At 32.2% G+C, this 9,886-nt stretch overlaps 1 non-coding gene across 1 annotated transcript; it reads right to left on the bottom strand.

Moving 5' to 3' along the window:
- Nucleotides 1–9,177: 9,177 nt before the first annotated feature.
- Nucleotides 9,178–9,250, bottom strand: Trnar-acg (transfer RNA arginine (anticodon ACG)). Its single transcript has one exon. It is a non-coding gene; the product is annotated as a tRNA-Arg (tRNA).
- Nucleotides 9,251–9,886: the final 636 nt, after the last annotated feature.

Below are 9,886 nucleotides of genomic sequence, written 5' to 3'. Positions count from 1 at the left end.
ATGATACTCCCCGCTTTCCAATATTTTGAAGATTTTTGACACGTTTTCCAACTGAAAGAGCGGTAATTAGGTATCCTATATTATCATTGGGTACCAAATCTGTCTACCAAAAATTATTAACATGGGTCCATTTTTTTGGTATCCGCCATATAACGGTGCCCTCCAAATTTCGATATTTTTACGATTTTGGAGAAGTTTTTCGATCGATTTGGTTGCAATTTTGTAAGTTAAGTTGGGTAATTGGGTACCAAATCTCCCGCTAAACAATATTAATATTGGTCTATTTTTGTGGGAGCTACCCAAAAATAGACCAATATTAATATTGTATAACTGTACCTCCTAATTTCGATATTTTGGGATAAGTTTTTAGATTGATTTGTTTAAAATGTTGGTATGTTGGGCTTTAATTGAGTACAAAATCTTTCCGCCAAAAAAATTTTATATTGACATATTTTGGTAATATGAGTATCTTGAACACTATATAACAAATGTGGTACCGGGTATTATGTCTTTGTGTATATGTTTGTAGAAGCCAAAATGAATCTAGATAGACCCATGGTTCCTTTTGAGAATATGCATAGAATCACTTTCTGAGTCGAATTTTATCATTATCATTTGTCCGACCGTTCGTCCATGTCTTTTTGTGAACAAAGTACAGGTTGCATTTTTGATTCGAATTGGATGAGATTTGGCACAGCTCACTTATTTGGCCCAAGGACGAATCCTATTGAAATTGGGAAAAATCGGTTTAGATTTAGATATAGCTCCCATATATATTTTCGTCCGATTTTAGGTACAGTAATACAATAATTTTTTATTAAATACGCTTATGTGTACTATACAGGAATTATCACTGAATTTGAGCACATCTTGGATTTTTTAAATTAATTGTCGTTGATATTAAAAAAAAATGATAAAAAAAATCTGTAAAATCTATTTAAATTGGCAAAGTCATCCAATAACTAGAGATCGATAAATAGTTATAAAAATAAACAAAAATTTGAAATAAAAACTCAAAAGTTTTAAATTGAAGGACACCTTTGACTTCGAAAGGTTTCGAATTGACCCCAGCTCAATTAAAAATTAATAATAGATTTTAGCAAAAAAAATACCATAACTGATATCACGAATAATATAATTTTAAATATCAATGAAGAGTTGATAAAATTTAGGACCAGCTTTTTCATAGGAATACATTTTGATGGTGTATCATGAAATTGTTGGCTGCACTACATTTATTGACAAACTGGCAACAGTATTTTTCGGCATATTTTTTGCTTTTACGACGTTTGACTTTTGGCCACACGAAAGTAAACATAGTCCAAACTCGTAACTTATTGGAAATAGTTATTGCCTGTAAACCGTCTTTGTATCACGAATGTCCCGTTTGTCACACCCGTTACGGCAAATATATAAAAAGTATAATTTTATGCATTTTATGTGGATATTTATATAATATATTTTGCACATGTTAGGTCAGAGTTATACTGTATAAAATGGATAAAATAGTTTCAGTTTCATTTTATTATTTAAGCTAGTAGTTGCATCATAAGATCTGTCACACCCGTTACACAAAAATCAAGGACAATTTTTAATTAATTTCTAAATGTCAATATCACTATTTCAGCTATGGAATTCAAAAATAGAATGCAAAAAATTCGGTTTGAGTTGAAAAAAGATCCAACTAAATAGAAAATCAGCAAGGAAAGTAGTAAAGTTGGACTGGGCCGACTATATGATACCCTTCACCACTATGGGTATATTAAACAGGACTATTATCATGAAATTGGATGAAATAAAATATGTGAAATTTATCTAAATGTGAAACGACCTACATAGATCTATCCATAAACATGTCATTCGTTTATTACAATGGGACAAAAGTACGTAAATCGACTTCAAACAAATATCAATAGGCCATCCGTTGGGCTATGTCTGTACTTCTCGAAAACGCAACTACGTTATTCTAAGCTCAAGTGCAAAATTTGATGTCAATCTGACAACCATGAGGAGTTTGATGCACAATTTACTTAAAATCGGACGAATATATATATGGAAGCTATATCCAAATATGAACAGATTTCAACCAAACTTGTCACAGATTAGGTTATACTAATTTCAGTACGTATTGTTCCTATCAGCCATATTTTGCTTCCTTGGTGCGTCAATTACTTAAAATCAATCTATAATATAAGGGTTTTACTTATTACACATCAAGATTGAGACTGTGTCACACCTGTTACTTATTAATATATTTATATCAAACTAAATAATAATGGAAATGATTTGGAATACTGTTTATAATAAGCAGTATACTATCCACAATCCACGAAAAAAATATTTTGTTAACGGACCATACAAAAAGTTTACAGTATGCAATACACACAGCTGCTGTTCAAGATTTAATGAAAACTTAAGGTCACACCCGTTACGTTGATATTCGAGCCATATCTTTTTTACTTAAAATATTATTAAATTTCTTTTTATGTCGGTTTGTAACAACTAAATATATCTACTTAAATCACCCTTTGAGAATTGATATTATAAATTAAATATCCCAAAATAATGAAAATAGTCAGTAAAAAAGTCACACCCGTTCCGTTGGAATCACCCTATATTTTTGGATTATGTGAGGAAATATCAAATTGTAATGTCATTTTTATATCACATCAGTTGTTTGAGTAGAACAACAAAAAATGTTATCGAAAAAATATCTGTCTAAGCCAAATGACCATGGATATAGGGTTATGTTGACCAGTATAAGTCTACATCGCACAGCTAAGATTTTGCTGATCCCTTTATATCCTTCGATTTGCACGAAATTTTGCATAGCGTACTGAATTAAGTCTACAACGATGTGTGTTAAATTTCGTGAAAATCGGTTCAGATTTAGATATAGCTATATATATTTTCGTACGATTTTATCTAAATTGTGCACCAAAGTCCCTACATATCCTTCGATTTGCACTCAAATTTTTTTTGAAATGTTATACGAAATTTTTGATTATCTATACTAATAAAAGAGTAAAGTGATTGACTGACTGACTGACTGATTTAACGATTCATCAACGCCCAGACGAATATGACAGATAAGGCTGGGTTTTTGGAAATTCGTAATAGAAGGGTACGAAAAGTACTAAAACGTACTAAATATGATGCCATTTGTATTTGGCGAACCGGTGGAGCTAGAACTCTGAAATTTGGTTTGGTGGTCGATGATGGAGTGTAGAATAGATGTACCAAAGGGTTTTTGGAAATTCGAACTATAACTATCCGAAATGTACGAAAATGTACTAAATTTGGTACAATTCTGTAGCATGAGAACGGATAGAGCTAAAAACTTGAAATTTGGAATGCAAATTAGGGTTGGGAAGTAGGGTCGATATAAGGAGATGGTTTTGAAACCGTGTACTCATGTGTACGAAAAGTACTATATGGTACTATATTTGGTACAAATTTGATTTGCAGCTACAAATGGAGCTAGAATCCTGAAAATTGAAAGTAACATTACCGTCGGAGTATAGGATTGTGATATGTACGTAGTTTTGGAAATTTGTTACTTATGTGTACGAAAAGTACTAAATCGTACTATAATTGGTACAATATGGATTTGGGTGAACCGATAGAGCGGGAACAATAATATTTGGAGTCAGGATCACTGTAGGGGTGTATGATTGGGGTCAGGACTCAGTTTAAGACATTATTACTTATGGGTACTAAATGGTACTAAATTTGGTACAATTTGAATTTTAGGTGAACAAATTGAGCTAGAATCATGAAATTTGGAGACAGGATCATTGTTGAGGTGTAAGATTGAGATATGTAGGGAGTTCTAAAAATTTGTACTAATGTGTACTAAATTTGGTACAATTTAATTTGTGGGTGAACCGATGGTATTGGAATCCTGAAACTTGGATTTAGGATCACTGTGGGGGTGTTGGTTTGAGTTAAGTAGGAAGTTTTGGAATTTCGTACCACTGTGTACTAAATTTAGTACAATTTGAATTGTGGGTGAACCGATAGAGTTGGAATCCTGAAATTTAGATTTTGGAGCACTGTGGGGGTGTTGGTTTGGGTTAAGATGGAAGTTTTTGAAATTCGTACTAAATGGTACTAAATTTGGTACAATTTGAATTTTAGGTGAACCAATTGAGCTAGAATCATGAAATTTGGAGTCAGGATTATAGTTGAGGTTTAAGATTGAGATATGTAGGGAGTTTTAAAAATTTGTACTAATGTGTACTAAATTTGGTACAATTTAAATTTTTGGTGCACCAATACAGCTGGAATCCTGGAGTTAGGGTTACAGTTTGGGTAACAGTTTCAGAATAGTATCAAATGTGGATTTGAGTAAACCGATAGAGCTAGAATCTTGAAATTTGAAGTTAGGATCACTGTCGGGGTGTAGTATTGGGCTATGTAGAAAGTTTTGGACATTCGTAATAATGTTTACTAAATGGTACCAAATGGTGGTTAGGATCACTGTTGGGGGGTTCGAATGGGGTATGTAGGAAGTTTTGGAAATGTCTACTAACGTGTACTAAATGGCACTAGATTTGGCACAGTTTGGATTAAAAGTTAACCGATATAGCTGAAATCTTGAAATTGAGTAATAAGATTTTCATTGGATTGCATGATGTAGGTAGTAATGCAAATTTGTACCTATGTGTATTAAATGGCACTAAATTTGAAACAAATTGGATTTAGGTGAACCGATAGAATCCTGAAATTTGAAATTAAGATTGGGGTATGTGGGAAGTGTTGGAAATTCGTATGTTAATGTAGGAAGTTATGATAATGTATATATTTATGTTTACTAACTGGTACTTAATTTGGATTTGGGTGAAGCTATATTTGAAATTTGGAAATTTAACTAAATGACACAAAATTTTGTATAGTGCTTGATTTATTTTGCGGTCAGAATTTGTGTGTAGGGTTGAGTACTATAAGAGAACATTGGTACTAAACGGTTTTAAAAGTGTTAATATTGGTTGGTATTGGGTTTTAAATACTTCCCACATTCGCTGACGAAGTAGCGGGTATATGCTAGTTATCATTAAATTACTAATAATTTGCACTTTCATTATAATCACTGTTAAATATATCATTTCATGTTAATATTTTGACGCAGGCCAATGTTATCTGACATTTTCCAAATATAAACTATATTCACAAAAATATGACTTTGACTTCATATCACTTGTACACGGTGACCCACAATGTTATAAAATTCTACTGGTGTAAAGTTCAAAGTCTCCAGTTTTGAAATATGTACCGGTTTATCGGCTCTGCGTGAAATAAACTCTTTGCCAAAAAAATGGATTCTTGGTCAAAATTAAGGTATTTTTTCACATGTTTAATTTCTAAAGAAACATTTGTGTAGGCGTGATACCGAGGAAAACTCTACCATAAGCGAGGCGAAGCAAATAAAAGCGATAGTTTCAGATTTAATATCACGCTTTATTGGCGTTTGTTTAAAACAAAAGTATATGGTTCAATGAGTGGATTGTTATATATAGCGAACATAGATGATTTTCTCGCTATATTAGAAAGTCCACTCTGCATCCGAACTTTGCGATTGCGACTTCTAGTAGAGAGCTTAGGAAAGAAGAAAACTCTCTCTTAGAAGAAGTGCAGAATTTTTTTTAATTACAATTGAAATGTTTGAATAACATACACAATAGGCGTACTAAATGAGCAAAATGTCAAAATTGCACTCAAGGTACAAGAATTCCCAAAAAGTACGGGAGTAGCAAACATAACTTCTTTCATATGTAATTCAAAACATTTATAATTTATTGTATCATTTTGGTATGTTAGTTCAAATTTGCATCGACTGTAACGTACATCAAAGTCGTCATAACTATTCACTTTATATTTTCAAACAATACATTGCAGCTTGCATTTAAAAACCAGATGTCAAATACGCACTTGATTGCCGTATAATGACTTCAATAAAAAAACTGTCTATTAAATCAATGTAATCGCTTACAAATTGAAAATTGTAGATATAAATAGTTCCATAAAGTAATAAAAAATTCAAATAAAATCATAAAATGTTATGTGTACTAATGTACATAAAAATGTGCATATTTACACTTGCATTTGCAAAATTTGTCTCTGTGGATTCAGCAATGTAAACATACACTGTTGGACAAATCTGAACATTCTTCAATTTTTTAATGAAAATATTCAAAATATGAAATTGTAATTACTAATTGTACAGAATTTTTTAAATAATAAAATCATGTTTTGACATATGAATTTTGAAAAGTTTTCAACATTAGTGTATGCCTATGTTTTGACATATCTCATGAACGATTTTGAAGTTCGACTGAAAATTTTTCAACATTATTGTAATTTAATTGCAAGTTTATAACATTGTGCCACAACTACATGATGATGATCATGATCATTGTTATCGAAATGTATGTCGTGTGCTATCCACGTCTGCGGTTTGTTCTGCAAATTTTATCACGTTTTCATACTTACCGACGGACATGACGACTTTTATCGATCGAAAGAAAGATAAAAAACAAACTCTTTAAAATATTTATAAATTTATGTATATAATGTTTTGTATGAGTGTGTGTGTAATTCGACTGTCTCTGATTAAATATGCAGCGTTACGAGCATTTTTTTTTAATTGAGGCAGGCAAAAGTATTTGTCACTCAATGGCCTTTTGTGAAAACAAAAGTCGTTTGTTGTATTCGCTGAAAATTCATATGGGTGAGATTGTCAATAAAAAAATATTGTAAACATACATATGTACATAAACATATGTGCTAATGTACGTGTGATGATGCACTGCATACACTGAAATTATTTATGTTGTACAGTTGAAATTGTTTATAACGACGGGTCCGGAGTCGTAATTAGCGATACTAACTTTATCAGGGACTTTCGGATACGGTCGTTATAAACAATATGCATTTAAAAACGGTGGCGATATAAACGATTTCAATTGTATTTACATTATCAGAAGCACATATTCATCAATTCTTATTTGTATACCCTCCGTGTGGCACCAAGAGTTTGTAACGCCGCGAAATATTAGTCTTAGACACACCTTTTAGTATACCATATCTCGTCTAGCTGAGTCCGTCTGTCCAGTATAATTTGTAAACAAAGTACAAGTCACACTTATGGACCAGTTGTATGTTTGGTTAGGGCCAAAGACTATTATGGGGATCAAATGGACCAAAAACTTAATTTTTGTATGTTTTTCTAGTCGTTCTAGAGGCCGCAATTAGGACCAGAACGTCTCATTTTATTATTATTTATATTACTCAGAGAAAGGGATCTAAGGAACAAGCATTGATCTTTTCAAGATAATCCGTCAATTTTTGGCGGTTCAGATGAGCCCAGGCTTTTGTGTGAGAAATTGTATTATTACGCCGAAATGACATAGACCGAAAAGTGGACAGTACAACCAAGAGGACTGGTTATCCTTTAAATCGATACCAATTATATTGTTGTATGTATGTGAGAGTTAAACATAACACAATAGAAGACCGATACGAGTATGTCGACCTGATCACTTTGAAGTTTTACATGTAATTCCGACCACGGCCCATTTCGACGTCTATAATTGTCGGTGATGAGCAGATGATATTTATTAGATGAAATAGACCGAAAACTTTATTTTTGTCTGGTTAGTCGAACATCACAAAAGATAGCCTATGGTTTGCTGAGGACTTCGGAGTTACATAAAAATTTTATTATTATATTATTTTTATACTTTTTATACAAGGTATATGTTTTTATCAAAGAGGTTTCGAATTTTATGTTGATAAAATCGGTTATTCAATTTGCTTCAAATTATATGTACAAGTTTATAAAATATTGACCCTTTTTCGAGGAGGTACCACAAAAGAGGGCAAATGGGTCCCAACTTCGAACTTGATCTAGGCTTGGTAAAGATAATAGGTTGTGCAAAGTTGGGTTAAAATCAGACATTCCATTGAAAATTTTGACATTTGTGGGGGTGGTACCAGAAAGAGTGAACCAATGGGTCCCATCTTTTGACTTGATCTAGAGTTGGTAAAGATAATAGATTGTGCAAAGTTTGGTTCAAATCGGAAATTCCATTCGCCTGATATTGGATTTAAGAATATTGTAAATGTTGACCATTTTTGGGGGAGGTACAAGAAGGAGTGGATCAATGGGCGCCATCTTCGGCTTGATCTAAGCTTGGTAAAGATAAGAGGTTGTAAAAAGTTTGGTTAACATCGAATAGTCCGCTCGCATGATGATATAACATTAATTTATAGCTCAATATTGAACATTTTGTGTGATAGGTACCAGAATGAGTGATCCGATGTTTCCCACCTTCGAACTTGAACTAAGTTTTGTAGAAATATTACGATGTGCAAAGTTTCGATTAAATCAGTTACTCCCTTCGATAATTATCTTGCGCATAAGCCGGTCAGGCAGACGGACGGACATTTGTAAATCGACTGCAAATTGTCTGAAACGGATTTGGTCCAAAGAAACATGGGGTATAAAACCAATATCTCGATAAGGCACATTTTTGCCTTATAAAAATGTAAATGCCCTCATTAGCCATATGGCTGACGGTATAGAAAGTAGCAATGTATGTGCAAAAATCCAAAGCTCTTGCTTAAATATTTCAATGCTAATTCAAAATATAACTTAATTCAGATCAAAAGTATTGAGGGTAATTCAGATTTTTAGGTTATTTCGTATGAGACCTAATTTTTTTTACAAAATTCAGAAGGTATGATAAAGGTGTGGTAAACATATTACGTTGTGAACGACTGAAATTAAACTCACATTTTCATTTCCAAAATGTTTTCAAATTTTGAATAGACATGAAACAATATTCTTTTATCGTACCCCATATTCCACTAAATCTCATATATTTCAAAAATTTTTAGCGTGTGGAAGAAATATGCATGTTTGTTGGACGTAAACTGGCTACGAATTACATTTGTGAGTAATTGTCGAACAATGACCGACTGACCACTAATCGAAAGCATATTGGATATTTAATTGAACTGAAAAACTTGTATTGAATGTAGTCGACTATTGTCTATGGTCATTGGCGCCTCTACTATAACATTTATGTTATGGCATCTTTTTCTTCCATTATAGATAAAAATAAATGAAATAAATATGATTAATGTACAAAAAAATATAAGAAAAAATTGCTTCGATCCTGCCAGGAGTCGAACCTGGAATCTTCTGATCCGTAGTCAGACGCGTTATCCATTGCGCCACAGGACCACGTATCAATCTTATACATATGTTTCATTTGTGCCATCTACCGCCGCATGAACACAATTAATGTTTACAATAAATAAAAGCTTTCAGCAAAAAGCTTTCCATAAATAATACTTTCTGTTATATAGTATTGCCAGATTAAAATAAAGACAAATCAAAGCAAAAATTAACGTAAAGATGAAAACTAACGGAATTTGTGCTCAGTTCATTTGCATACACACTTTTAGATTATAAAGCAGAACTCTTGAACACATTTCATTTCAAATTTCACAAGACTCAAATAAACTCTCATATAAAATTGTTCAATTATATACATATATTCGTATTTAGAAGGGGCCGAATAAAGCTAACAACCTATTTTTATCAATTTTATACTAAAAATGTTATATTAGAAATGTTTACGTTTTTCACTTAACCGATGAATATAGATATCAAAACAAAGTACATACCCCCAGTTCTTGAAAATATAATCAATCATTCATGTTTGTTGCTTAGTAATATAATCATTTAGCAACAAATTTTGCACGTTTGATTGTGTTTTTTTTTTTTAATTATTAATATCAGTAACTTTCGCTAATTGCGACATTAGGTTAGGAACAACAAATGTAGCCGAAAGACGACAAATGGCCCACATTTTTT

Source organism: Musca vetustissima, unplaced genomic scaffold (assembly GCF_032173495.1).
Source record: "Musca vetustissima isolate MV318-11 ecotype Yass unplaced genomic scaffold, APGP_CSIRO_Mvet_v1 utg754242, whole genome shotgun sequence".
NCBI classification, from domain to species: Eukaryota; Metazoa; Arthropoda; class Insecta; order Diptera; family Muscidae; genus Musca; species Musca vetustissima.
The sequence above is the reverse complement of the archived record's forward strand: the minus strand, read 5'-3'. Positions and strand labels throughout refer to the sequence as shown.